The sequence below is a fragment of the Barbus barbus genome (genome assembly GCF_936440315.1).
Source record: "Barbus barbus genome assembly, chromosome: 22".
NCBI classification, from domain to species: Eukaryota; Metazoa; Chordata; class Actinopteri; order Cypriniformes; family Cyprinidae; genus Barbus; species Barbus barbus.
In genome coordinates this window covers 14,631,117-14,658,823 of record NC_136750.1, presented here as the reverse complement: position 1 = coordinate 14,658,823, position 27,707 = coordinate 14,631,117, and the positions used below count along the sequence as shown (strand labels likewise).

Below are 27,707 nucleotides of genomic sequence, written 5' to 3'. Positions count from 1 at the left end.
ATTGTTATTTGTTTATCTATTAATATTAATTAATATCTTTTTATTATTATTATTTATTTTATTTATTTATTTATTTATTAAGTCTGCCAAGGGGTGGGGTGGGTTCTAAATTTGTACAGCTGCTTTTTGTTTTGTACTACTGTTCCACAGAATAACATTCAATAAACAGTTGTTAACAAAAAAAAAAAGAGTGGGTGTTTGCATGAAAATGCATCAGCTCATCTGGACTTCAGATTGGGTGAATCATGACACATATGACATACTGGATTATTTTTCTCTGAACAAAAATAATGATTTCTAGTACGTGAATGGTCAGATGTCGTTGTAAGCGTTTGACATTGACATCACATACAGTAAATCTGACCATTCTTTCCTTTCATCCAGTTTTGCCACTTAAAAAACTCCATTATCAGTGGTGTGCAACAGAGATCAGTTCTCTTTCGTGTTTTTACGGGTCATTTTCTTTTCACCTTGCAGAAAGAAAATTAATTGAGAAAAAGACTGAGAAAATGGAAATGACCTTGAAGTAAAATGCATCAGGGTTGGTGATCAGGTTACAGGCTAAGACAATGAAAAAGGGAGCAAAGGGAGACATTGCTTTTGTTGATATGTTGTTTTTTTGGCTCGAAAGGGGCCCAGTAATGTAGATGAAGAGTCTATATAGAGCACCTCCGCCTGTGTCTTCTGCCTGTGGAGGAGGGATCATTGGGTAATGGCTTGTTAGATTGCAGTGCAATGTCAAGCCTGTGGATATAGACACAGATGACAGCATAGCCACATTTCTGCAAAGGACAGTGTTATCTTCGGTAATGCTTTAGGTCATCTAATATTATTCTCTATTATTATTTCTCTTAAACCAAATCATCAAGAGAAAAACAACGTTTGAGATATAGCTCATGATTCTGACTCTTAAAGATTTGCTTTTCGCTGGAAAATGGAATAACGGACTACAGAAAACAAAATCTATTCTCACTATAATTTAATCTGTAATTTCACAACAGTATTTTTTTCAGTATAATTTTATCTGCATTGTAGGATTTTCTGGATTATTAAGGACCCACATAAAAGATGATTTGCAGATGGTGACTCTTCAGTTTGGTCCCTTTACACTGTATATATCTCTCATAATTATATGGAGAGTAACTTTTAATAATTTTCTAGTATACACATTAATCATTACTAAAAATAATATATAATTTATAATATATGATATAAAAATATCATATTTAACCTAATTCAAATACCATATGAACCTAACATAATCTTTTAACAATTGTTAGATTTCAAATAAAGTCTAATAAGGAATAGAAAACAGTGGTAATGGTTCAAAGCAATAAATTATACTTTTTTTTCTTTGATTTGTGGGATTTGTGTATGTAATGCTGCTGCCAACATGTCAGAACAGTATATAAATGTTTTCATGTCTTTTTTATTTTTTAATTACATTTTTTAATTAAATTAAATAATATTTAATTATATCTGAAATGAAAAATTATACATTTCTAAATTATATTTAAATTTAAATTATATTTATATTTATTTATTTATGGTTTATGTTGAGATTTTTCGATTAAATAAATGTTGCCTTGGTGAGCATAAGAGACTTTTTTTCAAAAACAAAAAGTAGTATTATGTATATATAGTGCTTATATTCTACAAAAATGTAGGATTACTACCAGGATTACCAAAACAACAATAATAATAATAATAATAATAATATAAAATTGTGGTAGTAATCCTATAAATTTGAGCAAAACTCTGTTATTTATTTATTTTTTTGTTTTTGTTTTTTAACAGGATCATCTTGTGAGATTTTATTGTGTAATACTATTACAAGTATTCAGTTATTCCCCACGCCTGCTTATATTCTCTAATGTACAGTTTGTCTTAACCTCCAGAAAGCTGCAGTTTAACCTCTAATTTTGATTTCTTGGTTAATATACAGAGAACCTATCAGATTAAAGATTTAAAGTGACCGGTCGTAGGGTGACACCGAATGAGAATCTTCAACCGCACTATGTGTAACCGCACAGCCTGATCCATTTATGCCCTCGATACTAGTTCATAAAACAGCCACCCCAAGCCCTGAAATGCTGTCTGGGGCTGCGTACGGCATGACAAATAGCTTACCCTGCTTTTAGCTCAGTTCAATAAGGCCCAAATTGCCACTTACATGATTTTGCTGAGAGTATGGCAGATGCGGCTGAAACAGACTGTGCAGCCTTGTGTCGAAGCAATTTGGGTCTCACATTTCAAGCAGGTAAACATAGCGATGGAGCTAATTTTATAGACAGCTGTGAATAAAATAGAGTTTTCAGTAGATGCCTTTATTAAATCGGGGGGGCTCGCTGTCTATCTCACTGTCAGTAGATGCCAGCGGTTAGAAAGAGATATCTGAAAATATCCTCGGCTGTCTCCATTTCTTATGTTCTTAAGTCAGGAGATAAAACAAGCGTCCAGTCACAAGCTGCATTTAACTAATAGCAGAAAGATCTCCTTGCAGGTTTATGTTTTAAGATACTGTCCATCATCACAAAGGTTAAGATGCTCAATTCCAATGAGAGAGCAGTTCAAGCAAGCTTTGTTGGGTTAATTCACAATCTCACAGCAGCAGAATTTCTTAATGCTAAATCAATTGGCATGAAGACCTGGATGCTGACCATCCCTCTGTAAGCGCCTTGTCTCCTTTGGAGATTAAATGAGAATTCACTATTAGAAATAATCTGCTCATCCATCATACAATCATAAACAAATCCAGTGAATATTACTTCACAGGATATAGTGATGCAAGAACCCCTTCTGTTTCACCAAAAACAAGAGTACAAGGAGCTATGTGGCATTTAGGCATAAAACCTGCATCACAGGCTAATGATGCATGTTAATAAAAAAAAAATAACAAAAGGGTGACAGTTAGGAATACATTTTTTTTCTTCATTGTTTCAAAAGGTTTTATTTCAAATAAATACTGTTCCTTTGAACGTTTTGTTAAAAATGTTTCCACAAAAATATTAAGCAGCAAACAACTGTTTTCAACATTGATATTAATGACAACTAAATCAGTATGTTAGAATGATTTCTGAAGGATCATGTGACACAGAAGACCAGAGTAATGAGACCAGACTGAAAATCCAGAAACAAAACAAAACAAAAACAAAAAAGAGATTAAGATTTAAGAAAAAAATATATTAGAAATTGTATTATTGTAGTAAAGTATTATTAAACTTATCAAATTCTTTAAAATAAATATAAAATATTCATGCTGCCATTAATTCACAAATGAATAATACTTTTTTAATAAAAATAATTTGTATTGTAAATTTTTGTTTGTTTGCTTGTTTGTTTTTTGAGAAATCAATGCTTTTATTTAGCAAGGAAGCACATAATTTATCAAAAGTAAGGCTTACTTTTGGTTTTTACGTTTTACTTTGGTACAAAATATTTAAAAAATAGTCATGTTTCCACAAAAATATCAAGCAGTACAATTGTTTTCAACTTTCATAATAATAAGCAAATCAGCATATTAGATATTTCTGAGTGATAAAGTGACACTGAAGACAAGAATAATGAAAAATCACAGGAATAAATTAATACATTTTAACATAAGAAAACAGAAAACAGTTATTTTCAATTGTAATAATATTTCACAATACTACGGCTTTGTTTAGTTTAGTTTTTTCATTATTAAGTAAATGCAGCCTTGGTCTTTAAACAAAAATAAATAAATAAATCTTACCAACCTCAAGCTCTTAAAAGGTATAATGTACTTTATTGTAAAATATTGATCCTGATTGTGCTGTGTATTTTGATGATTACATTATCAACACTGACTGTTGCTCAGATTTCCTAGTTGTTCTAGACTTAGCAGAAGTTTAAAAAAATTGAAACTAATAAAATCATTTTGACTGAACATTCACTCAGCTATTTAATTATTTGGTAAGTAGCCTTGTAATAAGAGTAATATAGAGACAGTCATCATTCAAAATACACCCTTGCAAGGGCAGTGCAACATTTCTAGCTTAAAACAATTGTCTATAAATAAAAATGATTTTCATATGCTGCTGTAAGCAATTCAAAAACTGAAAGCCAAAGATTAAACAAACCAGAAGATATCTTTAAGCAAGCCGAGGCACCCTGAACAGTAAATATTCTGATTCATTTTAGCTATTCACATGGCTGCTTGATTTTTGTGAGCTGAAGGGCAGGTCTGTGTAAAAACGCACCTACAGGCTGCTGTTACAGCTTCATCTGTGACCAAAACTCATTTCTCTGTTTGTCTTCGCGCTGTGTATATTTTACAGCCAGTGATTTGCGACTGGTGTTTGGTCAGGTGTTTGCATATGTTATTGATTTTCCCCTATAAGCGCTCAGGGTGCTGAAAGAAATAAATAATCTGTGCAAAATTATTGCCTCCGTGGCAAATTTTGCTTTGTTTGCGGAGGCTCCCTGGTGTGCTTTTTTAATCACGCTGTGTTAATTGTAGCCTGAATTCACCAAAGCCAGCAAGACTGCTGTAGGATTACATGATCTTTGAGGCATGCACAGTGTGAAGGCCTGTTTCATTCGCTTGTGAAAAAGTAAACATGAATTCACATTCTGTGAAAATCTGTCAGGCCCTTACCGCCACCCCCACACACCCATGAATCCATGTCAATGCAGATAAAACATCCACAGCTGAGCTACTGCATCTCCACAATGTTCTCTCGAATCTAACAAGACTGTGCAGAAAAATGTCAGCTGACCTTCCATACTTGCATATGTATTTCTGTCTTGTGCTGTAGGATGAGATTAACTATTGCCATCCAACTTTGCTGTTTGTTAGTAAATGTAAATAAGTTGTTATATTACATAAAATATTAAAATTATATTGCAGTTTTAAGTTTGGTAGAGAGACAGATTCTTTCTATACACAATTTAAAGTGCAGTTTTTTTAGTTTTTTTTTTTAGTTTAGTGGTTTAAGGAAACCAAAAATAAAAAAGTAACGACATTAGATAACATTTAAGAAAACAATATTTTAGAAAAATAAATGTTTACATATAAAATAAGATTTAAAAATAACTTAATTAACTACTAAGAAATTCTTAAATTAATAATAAAAATAATAATAATAATTTACATATATTACAACATTTTTATTTTATTATTATAAAATGATATGTAGTAAATCACTCAAAAGATTTAAAATCTGATATTTGAAAAGTAACCATAAAAAAATTCAATAATACATTTATACATTATTTGGGCATGACGTGTGTGTCACGAATCTGGTCCATGCTCTCCCTGTCAACCACCACTAGAGGTCACCCGTTCACCACAGTGACTTTTACACTCACAGCACATTGGACTCCATTTCCCACTATGCATTGCACAGATCACAGCTGTCACCATTCACTCATCACACACACCTGATGCTCATTTCACAATCACACACACCATTTAAACCATGGACTTCCTCAGCATCAGGGCCGAGTATTGTTGCATTTATCACTCACCTAGTGATAGCACTTTACAGAGCCATTTTCTTAGCCTTAGTCTTGCCTTGTTTTCCTGCCGTGTCTGACCCTGCCCGTGTTTCCTGGATTTACCCTTCGCCTCTGCCGTTTGGACTCTGTTCGCTCCCCGTTTGGATTATTGCTCTCGACTCTGGATTATCTCTCTGCCTTGCCCCTTTGGATACTGTCTGCTGATCGTTGACCCACGCTTGCTCCACGGATTGCTCTGTCTTGCCCTTGCCATACCTGTTTGCCACTGTCTGACCCTGCCTGTTTCTGACCATGTTTACTAATAAAGCTTTGCATATGGATCCGCATGTCTCACGTCTCGTCAGCCCCGTAACAGTGTGCAAGGGTCCCTGATAGGGATTAAAATTTTTTTTTTAAAATCATGCTGTAGCGATCATGCCTTGTCCGAGCTGATTCTGAGAGTCTTATTGAAACAGCTCCTTTAAGCAAAAATGTTCTAAAAATGTCATCTAAAGCTGAATGATTTTCTGTTCAAATCCAAAAATCTCAAATTTTAGCCTGCATCTGAAATAAAATTTGTAACAATAATAGACAATTATTTTGAGATCAATCAAAAACTGCTCTATATAATATGAATGTGTGTAGTATGAAACTAATCCACATATAGCTATTAGACTACATCAGTCATGTTGTTATTGTCATGTGACGTACAGCTCTTGTGCCACCTTTCTGCCATTCGCAAATCTTCCAGGGGCCTCATGGGATAATAACGTGTTCATGGTATGTGCACTTCAGAATCTCGCTGGAAGTAATCAGTCCAGGTAGTCTTTTGCTAGCTAGAATGGTATGCTAACAGTTAGCTTATAGCTTATAGGAAACCTTGACCTCCTGGTCTAAATTGCTTCGTTTATATTTTTGTACTTCTTTTAGGTGGTGTAGAAATGATGGCCTGTTTTTTGTTGGAAAAATATTTGCTATCCCACAAGCTAATCTTAGCATTTTCATACATTCAAACAGCATGGTGAAGACCTGAAGTAAAATCTAAATAAAGAAAGTCAGTCGGTGGTTGAGAGTACATCTGTAAAATAAACATGTGGGACAATACGCATACATGCGTGATCACAGAAAGAGAGAGAACGATCGCCTTTAGCAGAGTAATACAACCTAGTTAACATGACTGAAATGCTAAATCTGAAGGACTCGGTAACATCTCTCAGGAGAGAAAAGCGCTTTCATTTTAATCTTCAGAACATGAAGTGCCCTGACAGATGGGTGTCTCTTGTAAAGATCAGAGCCATACTTTCTTAGGATGGGAGAGTATAATACACAAAGCAGAGACTCACACAATGTATGGTGCCCGTTTCAAACGTATACAATTAAGCAAGTGCCCAGTGGCACAAAACCGAAACGTTCTCGGCTGTCAGAAACTCCTCTCCACAGACTGCAGAAATGGAACATCACAGAGGCGAGAAGAAACGAATAAAGTGACAGGGACCATCTTATTTCTTAGGGTTCTTGAGGGAGCAGATGCAGGCAGATGTTTAATTTAGTGTTAAACATGAGACGAGACGTGCCTCCTCCTCTCTCACTCCCTTTCAATCTCTCTTTATCTCTCTCGCACACGCAAACTTGTTGGTGTGTGATCATGTGGGCTTTGCCTGAGTTGTAGAGAGCTGCCACTCATCCATTGGCTACGGAGTGACAAAACCCTCGGCGGTAATTTCAGCGAAAAGCTTGGCAGCGCAGAGGAGGACTGTGGCTGACTGCGATTGGCCCCCAGATGCCTCTTTTGGAAGATGGTCGGATAGGCAGCTTGAAAAATGCAATGAAATTTTGAGAGAGCGAGAAGGAATGAGTGGGGTTGGAAAGAAACTGAATTTCCACAGGTGCGATTTTGGAGCTAGATCAAATTCGGAGCCTTTGGGTGCATATTAAGCCAAAATCAGTGTTGTGAATTAGCCAAACGAATGATTTGTTGCTTGGTTTTTCTGGACGGGCTTTTGGAAATCAGTATGTAGAGCTTGTATTCCATCTCAAATACAAAAACATACATACATTACTGCTCTGGTTCGAACACAAGAGACCCAGTGAAATGCTTCTCATTTCCAGCATATTATTAAGGCTATAATCAACTGGGTATCACGGTCCTCCCCTCGTCCCCATGTGGTTGTAATTACACTGACATGCAGACAGTGGCAGGCAAAGTGATTTTCGCTCCCTGCAGAATGAACACCACCTCTTTAACCATCTAGTCAGGTCACTCAGGGAGCCACACACAATTTCCTTCCTCATTCAATTCAATTGCTGGAGCATGCTAATGGGATTTCTCATTGTTTGCTTGACTGCTTCAGTAGTACTTCTTATTTGCAGGATGTAACCTTATAACCACAGTGCATAATATGTAAATGCATAAGGTCATGTCATGTTACCTGAAGTGGTCACATTTTCAGTATTATGCATTAATATGGATTTAATTCATAACTGTATATGGAATAACTATGTTATTCACTGGTCTTACTATCTTCGGATCATTTCTTTACATTAACTAAAAAGGTACTCTGATTCTCTCTACTGATTCAATGGGATTGCACTGCAGGTGTTCAACAGCTATTTTTGTGGGGAAAATAAAAATCAGAATAGATTTATAATTACATTGAGGTAACTTCAATAAAGAAAGTTCAGCTAAATTTATAAACTGTGATATACAGTATATACAATTACCACATTAAAATGTAAAGCGTGTGTGTGTGTGTATATATATATATATATATATATATATATATTTGTACATTCATACCAATAGTCATTTGCGTCAATAAAGTAAATAAGTGTCAATAAATGCATTTATAAATACTAAATGTAAATTAATTTGTTACTACTGTACATGTTATTGTAGACCCATCTTGTAATGCAATTAATTTTACATATAATGGATTATCATACATTTGTGTAAATGTATTAATTTGATACTATAAGAATGTTATTATAAACCAGGCATGTAATGATACCTAATTTTTAAAAAATATGGTAAATTTCTGTTGGGAAAAAAAAAAAATAAATAATAATAATTAGGTGTTTTAAAAAAATTAAGGTCATTTTAATAAAATTAATTTGCTAATGAAATGTAAGTGTGATATAAAATGATTAATGTATGAAGGAAAATAGATATAGTTAGATATAGTATATTTATAGTTGTTTTATGCAAAGATCATTAAAAAAATCATTTTATCAAAAGTATTGATACTTATGCATAAAATGTTGGTGTACAATTTTGAATAGATCCATATAAAATGATATACATTTATATATATGATAATATAACACTATATTCATTAATTTGGTGCAGTATATAAATGTTATTATAGTTTATTATATGCTTATATAATGCAACCTCAGTTTTACACTATATGAAATATGGTGTAACTGCTCCATCTTTCTGGCCACCAGAGGGTCCTTGGCCTGCCCCGAATAATGCTGAAGACTCCTGCTCTAACAGACAACCCCCACCTTTAATTTACTAGACAATATTCAGCCATGTAACATTATAGAGTGTCAAGTTAGTACACGAGAGACAACTTTCATTCCATTTGTGGAATATCTAGAGCATGTTTAGTAGGAGAGAGGTGAGTGTAGGTGTTCATGGGTAGGTGGAATAACCGCCCTTATCTATTTTTCTGCACTGAGTTTGTTTGTACGTGCAAATCCAGGCTAATTTAGAAGTTTACATAAAGTATGAAGTACTTTATAAGTGATAGATTTACATTTATGCATTTAGATGCTTTTATCCATAGCGACTTACATTGCATTCAAGTTACAGTTTTGACATTTTATCAGCTCTTGCTTTCCCTGGAAATTAAACCCATGACCTTGGCGTTGCTAGCGCCATGCTCTACTATTTGAGCTACAGGAAAGTGATAGATGCAACGAACACAACTCAGGCAAGATATATTTGTGTTCCCTAACTGTGTAAAGGTATTTTCTAAACCATAATTTTCCACTGGTTTCTTCGCAATTGCACCTCATAAAAACAAAATTGATCTGAGCAGGGCACAGGCACAGGCACATCTATTCTTTGGGTTCATCTGAGATTGCGCACAGGTGATGGCCGATACATTCAGTATTCAGGCAGTTTATAGTGCCCTGGGCAGAGCACAAGGAGAGAGGCAGGGTAAACAGAGCTGCTGTATAAGCAACTTCAGCCTGAGCTGAAAATGAACCCGTTCTCCACTTTTCCTGGTATTAATTAAATTCTTGCTGCCATTAAAGTGACTGGGAGAGCTGAGTGACAGCTATTGCAGATGAAAAAGGCATGCGCTGTAAAGGTCTGGACTCTTTCTGTTCGTTGCGCTGACTATGATGATATCTCTCTTTGATGTGCGCTTCTTAGTAAAGAAATCCAGTAGCTGACTGTGAAGGCTGTTACTTTAAATAGCTCCTTAAAAGCTGCAAGACACTATTATCCTCCCAAAAATACAAAACTGATAGACAGAATGTATAGGAAAGGAAAATCGGTAACACTTTAGTATATGTCAGGATCCTACCCTGACAGTCTTGCCTGTCTTGTCCCTGTTCAATGTTTCTTTGTTTGTTTTGTGTCTGAGCACATGGCTCTGTCTCTGTTTGTGTTTGCCACGTGCTCCTCTTGTCCAACCTCCCTTTTTCCCATGGTCACGCCCCCTTGTTTAGTCCTTGTCTAGTCCTCGTTTGCTTGATTGTGTTCACCTGATCCTCGTGTGCTCTGCTACTTTATATTGCGTTCCTTTCCCTTTTTGTTTTGGTGTCTACCGGTTTCTTGGTCCTAAAGATATCCTTTGATCTAGCTCAAGTGATTTTTTGATCTCTTGTCTTGTTATTTTATATCCTCGGTTCCTTTTTGTTTTCTCTAGTTCCGTCTAGTTCTTGTTTTTTTGATTGTGCATTCTTATCTAGTTTTGTTTTCTCTTTTGATTTAGATTTTCTTTTGTCTGTCTTGTGTCGTTGTGTTGTCTTGAGTCTTGTCTTGTTTGTTATCGTGTTTTGCCCTGCCCTTTACCCAGATTCCCTGGCCTCTGACCCCTACCACCTGGAAGCAGCTCTCCACGAGTCAGGTCTTTGGTTCTGTGAGTCACTACCTGGCGGCTAGACTGGTGCGACTTCTGAGATTCACTTCAAGCTACGGGGTCCCCTGTCCCTGACCGAAAAATCACACTTGAGATGTCTTGCATGTCTCTGCTGTTTCTCCTAGCTGACCAGCCCTCAAGATCAAATGGCGACTTTCTCAGATGTTTCTCCTGGAAAAAGATTCCAGTTATCTAATATGCTTTCCATCAAGGCTATTACCATTAACTAAAGCTTAAAATAAAACCATAGAAAATACATATTTTTGAAAAATGAAAAAAAACACACAAAATTACTAAACTTAAATTAAAATTAAAACAGAAAATATAAAAATAAAATCTAATTAAAAATGTATAGTGTAATAGTAAGTTTATGCCTTGCTTCTCGACTTTTTTTTTGGTATCTGCTTGTACAGACTATATGTAATAACTATATTGTGTATATTATGTTTTTATTTATTGTATTTTACATGTAATGTTAATACACATAAACTTGCAAATTGCCCCTCGGTGTTTAGAATTTAAGTGAATTGAAAATCAATGATACTACATTTCTCATTCAGTCTCATTATACCAAGGTGCCTATAATTTTACAGATCTATATTCTTACTGTAGGTCAACATTTCTCTTAATTTTTATTCTCGTAAGGCATTTTAAGAGAAATATCTGAGACCAACCCATCACCCAAAAATGTAAAATTCTGGCATCATTAACTCACGCAAACCTGTATGACATTCTTTATAACTGTGGAACACACACACACAATCTCCTGTTGAGATTTCTTAAATAAATGGTGGATGGTAAATGGTGCTTTCAAAGAAAAACATTTGCTTGACCTTTAGCAAAAAGGTCATAATTTTCAATCGTGAGGCTTTGCAGTAATTTCTACATACTATAGGCTTAAATCAGACTGTCCTTCTAAAAGTACTTGAGAAGGTTTTGGTGATAACCTGCTTTTCATGCCCACCTTTATAACCTGGCTAACATCCCACATGGATCAGCATATCTGTTTACACAGGACGAATGCAACCATTCTATTCCACTGGCTTAACATGAGCCATTACTGTGGAAACCCGTGTACCAGTCGAGTGAGTGCAGTTCAGTCACAGGTGTGCCAGAACTCATAGCCTGACCAAGGATACTGCTTATATCCAGATATGGCTGTTATCAGCATGCTTGCAGCCGGTAAGCTTTAGTGGACCTCTTTCTTTTTCTCCGCAGGATATTTCAAAGGGGGATTTCCTTCTAAGGAAGCAAAGAGAAAGTTTCAGCTTTGGGCTGAGTGATTTAACCCTAAACAGGTTCCCTGGCTTTGGGTTGGGTCATATGTAGGGGGTTAAGAACACAAGACGATATGACACTTTAGCATTTGTATTAATAGTTAGACCTCTTGAATCCAGCAGTGAAGCTATCTAACGATTCTTGCAGTTTAGACACCTGTGTCCTTTGGATTTCCACTGTAACTGTGTCGAATATTGAGTATCTGCTCAGGTGGTACTCAACAACATGCATTCAGTCACACGTCTACGATGTTTCCATTTCATACAGTGCATAAGGTGAAAGCTCCTCAACCTTTGAGCAATCAAATGCCATTTCTAAACAAAAAAAACTAAATATACTTCTGTGAGCAGCTGGAGTGGTTGAGAGTCCTCTTGGGTAGTTGTCCACTTCATTCCACTGTTTCATAGCTTTGTGAAAAATAGAAAATAGTAACATGACTACTGGTTTAGATTTAGTGATGTAGCCAGTCGCTCCCAACAGCTGGAGGATGCAAAGAGGTTTCTTATTTCCACCAGTCTGGAACAAAGTAGCAACATGTTGAAACTAGTTTAAACCAGTCCTATTCAACTAATGTGAATCTGCTTCTTGCTTTTAAAGTGAATAAGTGTCAAGTGTCATCGTTTCCATTTATTTAGCACAATTACATCCAAAAAAAATACTGTTACGCAATGCTGATCCAGGAAGGCAGGAAACAGCATGAACATAACTTTAAGACATGACGAAGATTACAGAACTCAAGGCTTATAAAGAACACAAACTAATGAGGAAACAAGATGATTAATACAAGACAGGTGAATAGAATAAACAATGATTAACTAATGACAGGAAACCAACCAAATAAGGACAAACAGGAACTAAACAGAAACCAAACCGTGACAGATAACACCCCCCCCCCCCCCCCCCCCCCCCCCCCTCCCGGAAGGTGCGTCCCACACAGTAACAGTCACATCAGGGAGGGGGGGTGGGAGCCCTGGAGGCTGGAGCAGGTCCAGGACAATGGTGACAAGGGAAACCTCCAGGGCGGATCAGGAGACTCGGGAGGCCATGGTGGGACAGGAGACACGGGAGGCCAGGGCGGACCAGGGGACTCGGGAGGCCATGGACAGGAGACTCAGGTGGCCATGGCCATATTATTTTTCCAGGAGGCCATGGTGGGTCAGGGAGCTCCGTGGCCTTGGTCCTTGGCCTGGCCACACAGGCCGTGACTATATGGCCTCCCAAAAAAACTTTTATTGGGGAGGTTCCCCTCTTGGGGGCGCTCTGGAAGTGCGGACTCTTTGGGGCACTCTGGAAGCGTGGACTCTTGGGGGCGCTCGGGTAGCGCGGAGCTGGATGGGACCAGCGGAGACATAGGAAGGCGCTCTGGAGGCGTGGACACTTGAGAGCGCCCGGGCAGCGCGAAGCTGGACGGGACCAGCGGAGACATAGGAGGGTGCTCTGGAGGCGCAGACACTTGATGGCGCTCAGGCAGCGTGGAGCTGTACAGAACCAGTGGAGACGTAGGAGACGCAGGAGGGCTGGACGGGACCAGCGGATTCATATGAGGGCTCAGGCGAGGAGCAGGCACTGGAGGGCACTTGCGAGAAGCTGGCACTGGTTTGGAGGGAGCTTCTGCCGGCAGGCTTGCCATATTTTCTGATGGCGAGCTTGCCATATTTTCTGCTGACGAGTTTGAGTTGGCCGCGGACGGCGGCGGGCTAGGGAGAGCCGCGGACGGCGGCGGGCTAGGGAGAGCCGCGGACGGCGGCGTTAATTTCGTTGCGGGAGGTGGCACAATCTTTGTCGCGGACGGGATTTCGGCTCGGGATTGGAGACTCACCAGACACTGGATGACCGTCTCCTGCAAGTTGAGGCTGGAGGTGTCTGGGAGCTCCAGTGGCTGATAGAACGAAATCCCAAGCCGGAACAATGTCTCGAGCACGTCTCCCTTAAGGGAGCTGGCGTGGGCAAGCGGTACAAAAGCCTGTGCATATTTAAGAGGCTCTTGGTTGACATGAGCCATCTTGATGAACTGGGCTCGTTCATCCATCTTCTCTGAGGGTCGTGTCTTCTGTTACGAGATGCTGATCCAGGAAGGCAGGAAGACGAGGGATTCAGAGTAATCAGGTCTTTTAATGGTGCAAACGTATTCAGCAACAGAATAAACAGCATAAACATAACTTTAAGACACAACGAAGAAGATTACAGAACTCAAGGCTTATAAAGAACACAAACTAATGAGGAAACAAGATGATTAATACAAGACAGGTGAATAGAATAAACGATGATTAACTAATGACAGGAAACCAACCAAATAAGGACAAACAGGAACTAAACAGAAACCAAACCGTGACACATACAGTATTTAATGATAAGCATCACAGTTATTATTCACAGCTTCACAACTTCAGAAATGCTAATTATGGAGACAAAATGCAGCAAATAAGGTATGATAAACCTGCCTTTGAACTATTTTGAACATAATTTGTTCTCATTACTGTATAGTTATTTTACATGCAATTTATATGACATTATTGCTTGTCCTCATTATCACTTGTGTAGTGCCTAGTAGACCAGGACACACACACAAAATAATTTCAAGACAGCACATTCCTTAGCAGGAGTTAAGACTTCCTCTCCCAGCATCTGCATTTGACAGGCTGGCAGATTTCCTGCCCTAAATCTCCTTATCTCAGGAGACCTCTAAAAACCAGGATAAATTTGAGGGAGCATCTGGACGTATTCCAGAACAGGACTTTACTGTGGCTTTCTTGTCACTTAAACATAATTTAAGCTTAGTAGTGTTGTAGAATAGCAAATAAACTTTGATTTATTAAGAAATCTTTGTCTGTGCTATGTGATTTTCAAGTCTTAAACTATTTGCGAAAGATCACATTACCTATGCTCAAATTTACCTATGCTAAAATTACCTATGCTAAAAATTACCTAATCAATTCGGTATTACTGTGCCCACGGGAATAATCTGAATTGTTAAAACATACTGGTTTTAATGCTTGCTGGACAAGTCGTTAATGAGGTATCGTTAATAAGGTATAATTTGGACGTTTTGATTAATATCCATTAATCATACAAATATGAAATCAATACGAATTTGACATCGACTCGATTTCCAGAAACTAAAATTAAATTAATAGTTCTAAAATTACTACACTTGTACACAACGGACAGCGTACTACCACATTCTTTAGTCTTTAATCTTCAGCTTTCGCTGTTATGCTTTATTAAGTATAATATAATATAATATAATAATTCAAGGTCAAAAGTTTGGAGTTGGTAACGTTTTTGAAAAATGTTTAAGTAATTTATGCTCACCAAGGCTGCATTTATTTGATCACAAATATAGTAAAGTAACATTGTGAAATATTATTAAACTTTAATTTGACGTAGAACATTTTGTGACATTATGGATGTCTTTACTGACACTTTTGATCAATTTAAGTCTGTTAAAAATCAAATAAAATTTGTTAAAATTTGAAAAAAGAAGTATATTAAAACATTACAAATAGTATCAAATATCCAATTATGGTAACACTTTATTTTAGGGTCTCTTAACTAACTGCTTATTAGCATGCATATTACTAGAATATTAGCCATTTATTAGTAGTAATTAAGCACATATTAATGACTTATTCTACATGACCTTATTCTACTTCCCTAATACTACCCAATACCTAAACGTAACAACTACCTTACTAACTATTAATAATCAGCAAATTAGGAATTTATTTAGGGAAAAGTCGTAGTTAACAGTGAATAAGTGTTCCCTATTCTAAAGTGTTGCCCAAATTATATTTTAAATATTTCTATATCAGACTGAATAATTAGTTTCAAAGCTTCAAATATGTGTAAGGTTTCATGGCAGCTTCACAGGTCAGTTTTTCCTATAGTCACTTCCAAAACTTTATAGAGAAAAGTTCGGAACTTGGCCAGAAGTGAATTATTGATGACTGCAGAATAAAGAGGCATTCACTTCATGTGGGTTTGCCTGAATTAATCATAACATGAGACTAAGATGGTTGATGAATTCTTTCAGTATAAACCTACCATTTTTCTTGTAAATGACAGATGTCTTCTTGCACAAGTGGACCTAGCCATTATCAACAGCATCACTTTACTGCACACATCAAACATTTAGCAGACGCTCTATTGTCTGCATTGTGTTCTTCCATTTTCCGCCTACAGTGTAAACACGTATAACATGCAATTTTGACATCAGTATTCCCAACGTGTCTGTTGACAGAAATGTTTGAAGGAACCATCGCAAGAAATAACTGACTCACGATTTGTAAATATAATGGAACTTGATACCAGACTGGATCCCTGCAGTGTTTAACTACTACACTTCAAATATTTATTCAGATTTACACTATGAATTTACACTGACATACATTCAGATCTTTTTTTCTAACAAGAGTTTTGAACAAAGGGTAGTAGTGACTTGATTTTGTCTCCAAAGTATCCTACCCCACAGATTCTCTCCATACTAGCTGTAGGTAGAGTTTCCATGGAGACAAACACTGACTGTGTAAGGCCTGTACGTTTCCAATATGCAGATGTGTGCAGTGGTCCGAGAGCAATAGAGCATCATTGAGATATTAAGGCTGACATTTCTTACCGACAAACACAATGTCAAGCTCCTTTCCCATTGGATTTATGGTGCGGTTGATGTGGTAAGTAGCGTTGACTGCAGGGTGGAGTGGGGGCTGTATGAATACACTGCAACAGAAAGCAATGGGCTGTTGATTCATCCCCCATGTCTGTGGGCTTGCACACTTGATCAATACTAATCCCCTCATCTGTCACAGGTCACATCCAGTCAAACATCTCTCACTGTCAGCACATGAGCGCACAAGAAGTGACTCTCAGGACACTGGTTTAACAGTCTTCTGGGATCAGCTGCTAAGAATGCAGTACTCTTGTTATGTAACTGTAAAAATACATAACATATGGCAAAAATAAAATCTATTTTTTTTTTCAGAACCTTTGACTGATTCAAGATTTCAGGGTTTTTTTTACATTTAACTAGTCAACATAAAAACTGCATGATTCAAGTAACATTTTCTTTATTAACTATGTAATTAAAGAAAGTGCATCACACTTGTATATTCTAAGTGTTTCACACATGTAATGGTAAATATGGTGTAAATGTAAAACAAATTCACAAATATTGCTTTGCAAAAAATATGCATGAAATATGAAGGCACATATTGTAACATATCCTATCCTATCCAGCAGACATGTGCTTGACTGGCACACTTGGCTATTGCGTATTTGATAAAAAAATGTCTGTATGTGTAACCAAAATTTGTTCATCATTTAATTTTTTTTTTTGGTCAACTGTTTCAATGCACTCTGGGATTACCTTTCCTTGGAAAATCCATAAATTTGTACTGTATTAACAAAGGAATTTTCAGTTATTATTTTACACGTTTTACCTGTATTTAGAATTTTTCACTTTATTGCTTCGAGGTTTAGGGTTAACAGAAATGTCCTTTAAAACCTATATTGCAGTGATTATCAATCAGGCCGGTACCCATTATAGGGTGCCTCGGCAAACTTCCAAGGGAGCTAAGATTATTTAAAATTTAAACTTGATTTTATATAAGTCAAAAACATGAATTACAATAAACTAAATCTACTAACATTCAGTTTTTTTAAATAGTTCAGACCTTGTCCTAGAGTCATGTAAAATATACCAGTAAAATATAACTCTATGGACATTTTTCTAATGTATACATTTTTCTAGTATGCCAAATAACTATTTTATAAGGTTGAAATTGAGTAAAACATATGTGACCCTGGACCACAAAACCAATCTTAAGTCGCTGGCGTATATTTGTAGCAATAGCCAAAATACATTGTATGGGTCAAAATTATACATTTTTCTTTTTATGCCAAAAATCACTAGGAAATTCAGTAAAGATCATGTTCCATGAAGATATTTTGTAAATTTCTTACCGTAAAAATCGCGTTTGGTCTCGTACTGTATTGCGTATCTTGTCAGTGTGTGCACATGCTTGGCCATTTTTAGTTGATTAACAGGAAAGTGGGTCCAGCTGAATTAAAATGGTGATTTGTTGGATTGGTATAAAAAAGTTTATTATGCCGCGGCAGCGGTCGCGGCAGTCGTCGTGTGAAGCCCTCTTAGTGTGAAGACCAAAGAGTGTAAAGACCATCAACTCTACCGTGCGACTCCACCGGGCAGGGACACCGGAAAGGGATAGAAGTATCGCTTTTTATTTTAGTTTTTCCATTTATTTGTTTATTATTGAAATGTTGTTATATGCATGTGTCAATTTTATTTAATTTCTTTATTTTCTTAAACATGTAGGTATATAGTATTTATAGAGTTGTAACTTTTAGTTTTAGTTACTTTTTCTTATTTGTAAGTCGCTTTGGACAAAAGCATCTGCTAAATGACTAAAAGTAAAAGTAAGTAAAGTAAATATATCAGAACATTTTTGATTGGTAAAAATGCATTGTTAAGAACTTCATTTGGACAACTTTAAAGGCGATTTTCTCAATATTTTTTATTTTATTGCACCCTCAGATTCCAGATTTTCAAATAGTTATATATCGGCCAAATATTGTCTGATCCTAACAAACCATACATGAATGGAAAGCTTATTTATGCATCTTTCAGATGATCTATAAATCTCAATTGGTTCGAAAATCACAAAAAAATTGGTTTTGTGGTCCAAGGTCACATAAGGGAACTGACATTCAGCCAAGTATGGTGACCCATACTCGGAATTCGTGCTCTGCATTTAACCCATCCAACGTGCACACACACAGCAGTGAACACACACACACACCGTGAACACACACCCGGAGCAGTGGGCAGCCATTTTATGCTGCGGCGCCCAGGGAGCAGTTGGTGGTTCGGTGTCTTGCTCAAGGGCACCTCAGTCGTGGTATTGTGGGTGGAGAGAGCGCTGGACATTCACTCCCCCCACCTACAATCCCTGCCGGCCTGAGACTCGAACCCACGACCTTTAGATTACAAGTCCGACTCTCTAACCATTAGGCCACGACTTTTACACAATATCATTATCTTTCATCTTGACCCCGTAAATTACAAATGACTGGAAAAGTCATGCCCATTCAAATCTGCTCTCCTGAAATGATAGTAAATTTTGACTCATTATTTGAGTTTTGAAAATTTTTTATATTTTGGAATGTTTCCGGCACTTTATCAGAAATGTTTGCAACCCTAATTGAGAACCACTGCTACAATATATCTGAAGCTGGCTTCATGGCAGGAGCATGCATGTAATGCCTTAAAAGTCTGCAACAGATCCACTTAATTGGACAAAATTGGTGGAACCAATATATAGCATATTCTGCAGATTGCTTTAAAGCTAAAAGACATGGACTAAAAGCCAAAAAACACAAACACATCCTATCTTGGGGTTTTAACTTTAGCTTTAGCATCATCTTAAACAACTTGTTTTATCTTTAAATTACTTTGAAGTTCCATTACTAGGATGGATCATAGTGAAACTATCTGCCTCTGTTGTGGTTCTGTCAATAACCTGTTAAAGAAATGAATTCCACTCGATCTCTTTTGATCAGTAGGCAGACATGTGATTTTGCCTTTTACACTGAATCAATAAACAGCTCAAGGCCAGATACATAAAACTTTATTAACTGACACAGAATACATACCTTCATCAATAATGGATATAAATGGACAGCATCAAATAAGATATCAGACTTCAGCGGGTATTCGGCCTCCAACAAAGAGTACAGGCAACAGCAGGTGGAAAATCCAAATCAAAACGTGGTTCCCTTGAAGCTGGTGCTAGAGGAAACTATTTATAATGAAGGCGTGTGTCAAAGAGATTTAGGTGTAGATAAAACACTCTTTCTAAAGGTTTTAGAAAACTTCTGTAAAAAATGGTTGCAATGGACTAAAATGCCCACATTAAAAAATAAACAAGCAAAAAAAAAAAAAAAAAAAAAAAAAAAAAAAAATGCTGTGCAGTAAACTCAATGGCTTTATTCAGGCAGCTAAAATCAGATTTTTGGTATATCTGACTAAAATTAGTTTCATTGTTTATATGTTGAATTTAAATTAAATATAATTTAAATGTGGATTGAAATCCAATTAAAATAACATTATTGAAAATGTGCTTGAATGGATTTCAACAATTTTTTTTTCATCTTTTGGAATGCGTATGTACAGTAACACATAATATGTAACATATAGTTTACCTCTGATTTGCCTGCATGGGTACATCACAATATTGAATACACTGTCTGAACAAACAAAACTGACTTCATCACCTGAAAAACATCTGATTTGAATTACACCGGTTTCGGTGCAGTGAGAACGCACCACTTACAGTCCACATTTATATTTTTCCATATTTCCCACCATAAATTAGCTCTAGTAATGAATGATGCCTACTCCAACCCTGCCCTCCCCTCGTCACCTAGTTCTCAATGCCTGCCTTTGTCCGAAGATGAGAATGAGCCATTCTCTCTCTCACAGATGACCCCTCTTGTCTCCACAGCAGCCTGCTGAGGACGTGTCTGCCCACGTGGTCTGGATGCCAGCAGCTGCCTCTCCCAGCCCCTGACGTCCCCTGGCAATCTGAGAAACACATCCTCATCCTCCGTTTCCACGCTCTCGACCCCCCCGGTCCGCGAGGATTATTGAGTCCCTGGATTACTGAAGTGTCTGCTTTGGCCGCGGGAGAAAGGGCACACTATTACTTGTGAGTATCCTCAGCTGCTCTGAGCCTCAGTTCTGCCTGTGCAATTAGTCATTATGGGCTTTTGTGCTTACTTGGTGGAAAAGAAAACGCAGGGAAGACTTTATTAGAGTAAATGAAATGCTTCATCAAACATTATTGGCCATTACTTTAATTATCGGCATAACAGAATGAAATGAACAAAAACAGATCTTTCTTGCCTTGAGTTCTTGTATCTGAAATGGGCTCGAGACTAAATTGAAACTGGCTATACGTGATGTGAAGGAACTGGGGCATTGCCAGCAATGTCATGCTACTGTTTTGGCCACAAAACGCCTAGAGCGAGACTCGGGCATGTTAGGGATTCGGTAAGTGTCTGTGTGAGTGAGTGCATAGTTTGTCAAACTACCGCAATAAATAATTTAAACAAATGTACGACAAGGTTGTGTGTAGTTTCAGCGTTTGCTAAGGTTGCCAGCTCTCTCAAGATTTCCAGTTTCAGTGTGAGAATGAGTTTAGAAACTCAATAAATTCAGGGAGAGACCACACAGCATTTGATTTCAACAATCTGTGAGGCCTGCTATTACCTGAGTGTGTTTGCCTGGGTCTAGGGGCGAGTAAAACATGCAGGGTGAAAGTCGCAGATGATTTGGAATCCAGAATGAATTAATGCAATCTGATATGTGGAAAGAGGGAGAGCCAGAGAGGCTACATGGATGGATTTTTCTGTATGTGCATGTGGGCTGCCTGAATCAGAAATCGACTGGAGTGATGAAACCAGTACACATGTCTGATTGGATGAAGAAAAATTTGAAAAGATTACAAAGAAACACTAAAAACACAGGCCCAGCTTTGAAAGAAAGAGACAATCTGTTCTTGCATGCCATTTTTTTTTCCTTTTTTTCTTTTAGTAAAAGAAGACAACATGAAACTTAAAATGATTTAAAATTGACCATATTTCTGGTCTTAATGGTTGTTCCTGGTTATATTTTGTGCTATTTATAAGAGTATTCTATTTCAAATAATAATAGTGTTTTTTTATTGTCATTTTGTTGCTCCATTTAACTTGTTACAGAGCAGTCTATCACTTTCCCTATAGGCTAAACTTTAAAGTGTTAAATAAACTAATGAAAATTCCATCATTTGATATTTACTTCTATTTTCAGTGGGCAGCAAAATGAGTTCAAATATATCTAGATAATAGTAGGATGTAATTATTACTATTAAAGACAATATAACAAACATAAGTATGTTTTGTATGGAAGCCCATTTTAATCTTAAAGTGAATAATAAAAAGGTAATTATGAGATAAATCAAGAAATAAACACAATGGTGAGCAAAGAGAGAAATTCTTGCAATTTTTTTAACTCTTAGGTGAAAATGGTCTTTCATGTTTTTATGTAATTCAAACCACAATAATATCCAAAGATTGCCAAGGCTACAATGGAATCCTCCAAAATGAAGTGAAAATGTCTCAACATCAGTGTCTTTAGTGATGCAAGACAGATGTTACAAAATGACACTGTCCTGATATATATGGTTGGTAAACTCTTGAAAAGCAGAAACAACAACAATCCTGAACTCAAAGTAAATTAGTCTCCTTTTCTAAAAGTACGGATGGCTAATAAGCAGTCTCAGATCTATCCGGGAGTCCAGCCATCATGTACTCTACTCAGACTCTGAACACTGCTAAATGAGTGTCAGAGGAGTCTTGTAGCGTTAGATAAGGCAGCACAATGGCTGTCACAAACACACACCAACATACAAAGGTGCACAAACACAGTCTGAAAGCACTAGGAGGCAGTGGATGTGATGAATTGAATGGAAGACTGTCCTTTCCAGCACAGCAGTGTTTCAGTGCCACATCCTGCTCCTGCAGAGAGAGTGCGGCTCTAGAGAGACCCGAGCTGATCAGCAGTTCTTGGACTTAATTAACACCAGAGGTCTAGCAGCTGTGCCTCCCCCTACCTTTGCACTCTGTACCACCCACATCTTATAGGGGTTAACATGTTTGAAAGCACATATAGCACAACAAAAGCAAATTACAAAAGCAATAAACAGTAGGTATATAGTAGATATAAGATATTTTCCAGACACCATCTAGCAGATATGTACAGTATTTACAGAAATGACTTTGAAATTGCTTGGCTAATTAGGGTCAACCTACCCTGTATGTAACTATCTGTAATTACACTAATGCACAATAAAAACTGATTTCTTGGCTTTTTAGATGTAAATACACTATTAACCTTCTTGCTGAGTATTTGAAAAGGAGTTACATTATAGCTACAAAACTAACTAAAAGGTCCTTTTGATTGTCATTACAAGTCTATTAGAAACTGCCTAAAATCAGTTAGAAGTGTTCTAATCTAGCTACTGTAGACAGACAGATAGACAGATAGATAGATAGATAGATAGATAGATAGATAGATAGATAGATAGATAGATAGATAGATAGATAGATAGATAGATAGATAGATAGATAGATAGATAGATAGATAGATAGATTTTAAATGTACAAGTATTTTTACTATAATTTTCCCAAATAATATGTACTAATACTGCTCTTTGCTGTACACAATATAATTTTATAATGTCACATTAATATACCTTTTTGTGTCCACAATCAATGCAATTGACTATAATGTGTTTAACTCATGCAACCCATTAATTGACAGCATTAAAACTGTATAAAATAGATTTGCTGTGAGTTTAACTCCATCAGCACAGCACAAATGGAGGGACATGTGCCCATACATCCCACCCACAGGGATAATAACATCTCTCATTATAAAAGAGCTTTCTGAATGGCTGTGGGGAACAAAATAACTTTCCCCTTTAAGTAAATAAATAACACATGAAAAATTAGTTATTTGATATCTGTCTGTCCATCTGTCTTCTTGAAAGCAAAAAGGTTTATCAGCCCATGGTTTTATCAGTTTTAGGCAGATGTGAGCAGGCCTAGGAAGCCTAGCAACTCTGACACATGGATCATTTATATTTCTCAGGGAAGACACTTAAGGCCATCCATTTCCATGCTCAGAGCAGTATGTTAAGAGAAGAAACTAGCTTGCTTTCCAGAAGGCTTCTGTATTATAGACACAACAAAGCGTTTGATTTGACATCCATGCGCCTCAGCAGCCTCGTGTGTTAAAATCCTCTCACAATTTGGAACAGTAATTAATTTCTTAATGCTTTCTGTGGAGCCTTAAAGTTTTACAAAGAATAAAAATATCTGCTTTTCTCTCTGATGATGAGGGGTGGCACACATCCACAAAACATTCCATTGTAAACCCAGAACAAGATCTATTAATAGGCTGTTCTTTATCTGCTCATTAAGAAATCAATAGGATACGTCCACATTTGAAACAGGATGTAACCTTTGCGCCTGAGACTGATCTGATATCATCCGAAAATCCTCATATCTTGCATGTGTTCAATTACAGCTGCTGAGATAATCCAAAGAGTCTACTTAGAGCTGTGTGGGAACGCGACTGATTCGTTCGCATTTGAGTCAAACTCATAATTAAATCCATGAATGTCCGACACAGAGGCTGAGACAAACCCATGGTATTGTGGCTTGTTTATGTGACATGATTTTAGCATTTGCATGGCTGCGAGTAATGCAAGCAAATGAGCCAAAACATGTGTAGTAAATCCACACTAAATCTTTTTTCTCTTTTCCGCACGTTTCTTTCTGCTCTTTGGAATAATCCCATCATTGTAGAGCATTTCCAATGTGGAGCGTTTACCGTGAGTACTTCCATATGCCGCTTACATGCTCCTAGACTGTTTGCACACAGCTGCTACGCTATGCAAATAGCAACACAAACTCAACACATCTTATATGAATCGAAATTATTGCATGATAAATATGTGTGAAGTGACATGGGCGGTTTTGGGGAAAGGGAAGATGAGGACGTGAAAGGCATTGCTTACATAATAAAATAGGTAACGCTTTAGAATGCTGTTCCATCATTAATAAATAACTGCACAGGAACAAATGAGCAGACAATATTAACATAGTAACAACTCTTAAAGGGATAGTTCACCCAAAAATGATAATTATGTAAATAATTACTCACCCTCATGTCGTTCCAAATCTGTAAGACCTTCGTTCATCTTTGGAACACAAATAAAGATATTTTTGATAAATTGCGAGAGCTCTCCTGACCCTCCCATAGACAGCAAGGATCCTAACATGATCAAGGTCCAGAAACTTAGTAAGGACTAAAATAAAATAGTCCATGTTAAAATAGTCCGTGTGACATCAGTGGTTCAACCGTAATTTTACGAAGCTACAAAAAATACTTTTTGTGCGCAAAGAAAACAAAAATAATGACATTATTCTACAATTTGTCTCCACGTAGTATTAGAGAGTATTACATGCGTAAACAATGTATGCTGTTCTGTGTCAGTAGCACCATACGCGGATACATTGTTTACGCTTTGATGTGAACGTAAACAACGTATCCGTGTACATATTTTGCATACATTGTTTAAGTATGTGATACTCTCCAAAATGGCACCAGGGTGATGCAGAGGCTTTTTTTGGTTTTCTTTGCACACAAAAATTATCTTCGTAAAATTACGGTTGAGCCACTGATGTCACATGGATTATTTTAATGATGTCCTTACTACGTTTCTGGACCTTAATCGTGTTGCTGTCTAGGAGAGGGAGAGCTCTCGGAATATATAAAAAATATATTAATTTGTGATGAACGAAGGTCTTACAGATGAACAAAGTTCTTACAGGTTTGGAACGACATGAAGGTGAGTGATTAATGACAGAATATTCATTTTTGGGTGAACTATTTCTTTAAATAACAATAAACTCTGATTAATAAATCAGTAAGTAATAGCACTCTGTTGAATGTGGTAGTCCACTATTATCTATTCATACTATTCCCACCCCCTACCGAAAAACTACTTTTTTGTTTATTTGTTTGTTTGTTTTGTAAAAAGTATGTTTTACAAGAAAACAATATTTTGGTCTTTCTACTTCAAAACTTTGTGTTAAATTAAATGTTATTTCTGATTGAAACTAAAGTAAATCTTACACAATTTTTTTTTCTTCATTCACTTTTTTCACTGAATTCATGGTAAACCACTAGTCACATGACTTGATTACCAAATCATTCAGAAATTATTTATCTATCTTACCTAAATTATTGCCTGCTATTATTAATTATGCAAGCGATTGAATGTTAAAGTAGTGGTTAACATGTTGCGTTGTTCTGCATTAATTATTGATTAGTTTCATATTATAATATTGTTTATTTTTCAGGGAGGCATGAAAAATATTAATTATTGATTAGCTAATAGGCAATTACTACATTCAACTGAGTGCTATTACTTACCAATTTATTAATAAGAGATTTATAATAATAAATGGCGGAACTGGTTTCTTCCAATTTGCAAAGAAGGACCAAATTCAGCTCAATTTCTAGAAAAGACTCTTACTGAGACCTAATGAGGTCATGAAGCACATTTAAAATGTGTTTTCAAGGAAAGCTAATTAGCATTTATTTTAATGAGGGAATTGGAGACTCTCCAAAAAATCTATGGGAAAAACAACTCTAGTGGAGAACTTATGTTACAGTATGATATGGCCCCAGGGAGGACCAAAGGGAGGAGAAGAACCTTCACTGCTGAAAATATAAATCCAGATTCCAACAATTCTCTGTGGGGATTTGCAAGATGGATGCCCAACTTTTAAGCAGTTGGAAACCCTGAGGCAGTACACGATAGTGGTCCTCCCAAATGTGATATGGTAGTTCTGTTTTCCAATAACAGCAAAAAATGACAAAAACACATGCACAATATATAACATGCACGATTGATGAATGTGTAAAGCAGCCTTTAACTTCAGTTAAAGTGATAGTTACCCCAAAATGAAAATACTGTGGTCATTTACTCATCTTCAAATGATGACATTCAGTTTGGCAGACTATCCTTTAACTAAATGTTAACTAGTCCCTGTGTTGTATAATATCCTTGTAGCTGTGTACAAAGTCAGAAGCAGTAATATGTTAATTCACAATTGAGCTTAAGGATTTTTTATTGGAACTTAGAAAAAATGGAACACAGCTAAGTCAAGGATAAATTTTAATCTCACACAGCACAAGAGCAATCAATCTTTTCTATTCAATCTGTCCCTTGGCTCTTGGGAATAAATTCAGCTCAATTTCATGTATTTTATCCCGTTCCCAAATCAAACAGTCTGAAACGACATCATTACAAGTGAGAGAAGTATTAACCTTTTTGCCTTTGTGGGTGGCTGTGTAGATCAGCGGTATAAGAACTACAGTCATATGAATAGCAGACTAGATTGATTACTTAAAGTGTGGGCCATTATTTGTCATAATGAGTGTGCTTTGCTGGACTTAATCTGTTCTGTTCTACAAGACCCTCAAGGCAGATTTAAACTGTTTGCGGGCTTTCTTGTGCATCATCTTTAGAAGAGGCTTCCTTCTGGGACGACAGCCATGCAGACCAATTTGATGCAGTGGGCGGCATATGGTCTGAGCACTGACAGGCTGACCCCCCCAATGGCTGGCCCCCAGCAATGCTGGCAGCACTCATATGTCTATTTCCCAAACACAACCTCTGGATATGACGCTGAGCACGTGCACTCAACTTCTTTGGTCGACCATGGCGAGGCCTGTTCTGAGTGGAACCTGTCCTGTTAAACCACTGTATGGTCTTGGCCACCGTGCTGCAGCTCAGTTTCAGGGTCTTGGCAATCTTCTTATAGCCTACGCCATATTTATGTAGAGCAACAATAATTTTTTTCAGATACTCTTTGCCATGAGGTGCCATATTGAACTTCCAGTGACCAGTATGAGAGAGTGGGAGCGATAACACCAAATTTAACATACCTGCTCCCCATTCACACCTGAGACCTTGTAACACTAACGAGTCACATGACATGTTTTTTTTTAAATGATTTGTATTTTATTTACAACACAGTATAATCAAAACATACATAATGAAGGTCAAAGAAACATTATCGTGCACACTGATCTAACCACGGAGATGTGAACAGACTTTGACTCGTTCCTGCAACAGATTCTGTTCAACAAGTGAAACAGATAAATCATACCTGATATTTACGTGTTATTTAAGTGTTTCTGCTACTTTCCATGGATTCAAGAAGAAACTGTTGAAC

The 27,707-nt window shown here is 36.9% G+C and overlaps 1 protein-coding gene across 1 annotated transcript in view; it reads left to right on the top strand.

The window, feature by feature from the left end:
- LOC306887987 (galactosylgalactosylxylosylprotein 3-beta-glucuronosyltransferase 1-like) overlaps window positions 1–27,707 on the top strand; it is a 111,243-nt gene that overhangs the window by 37,306 nt on the left and 46,230 nt on the right. The window contains exon 2 of the mRNA XM_079446068.1: window positions 20,357–20,560. The gene's annotated coding sequence lies outside the window, so the exon portion shown is untranslated. The remainder of the gene's footprint in view (window positions 1–20,356; window positions 20,561–27,707) is intronic.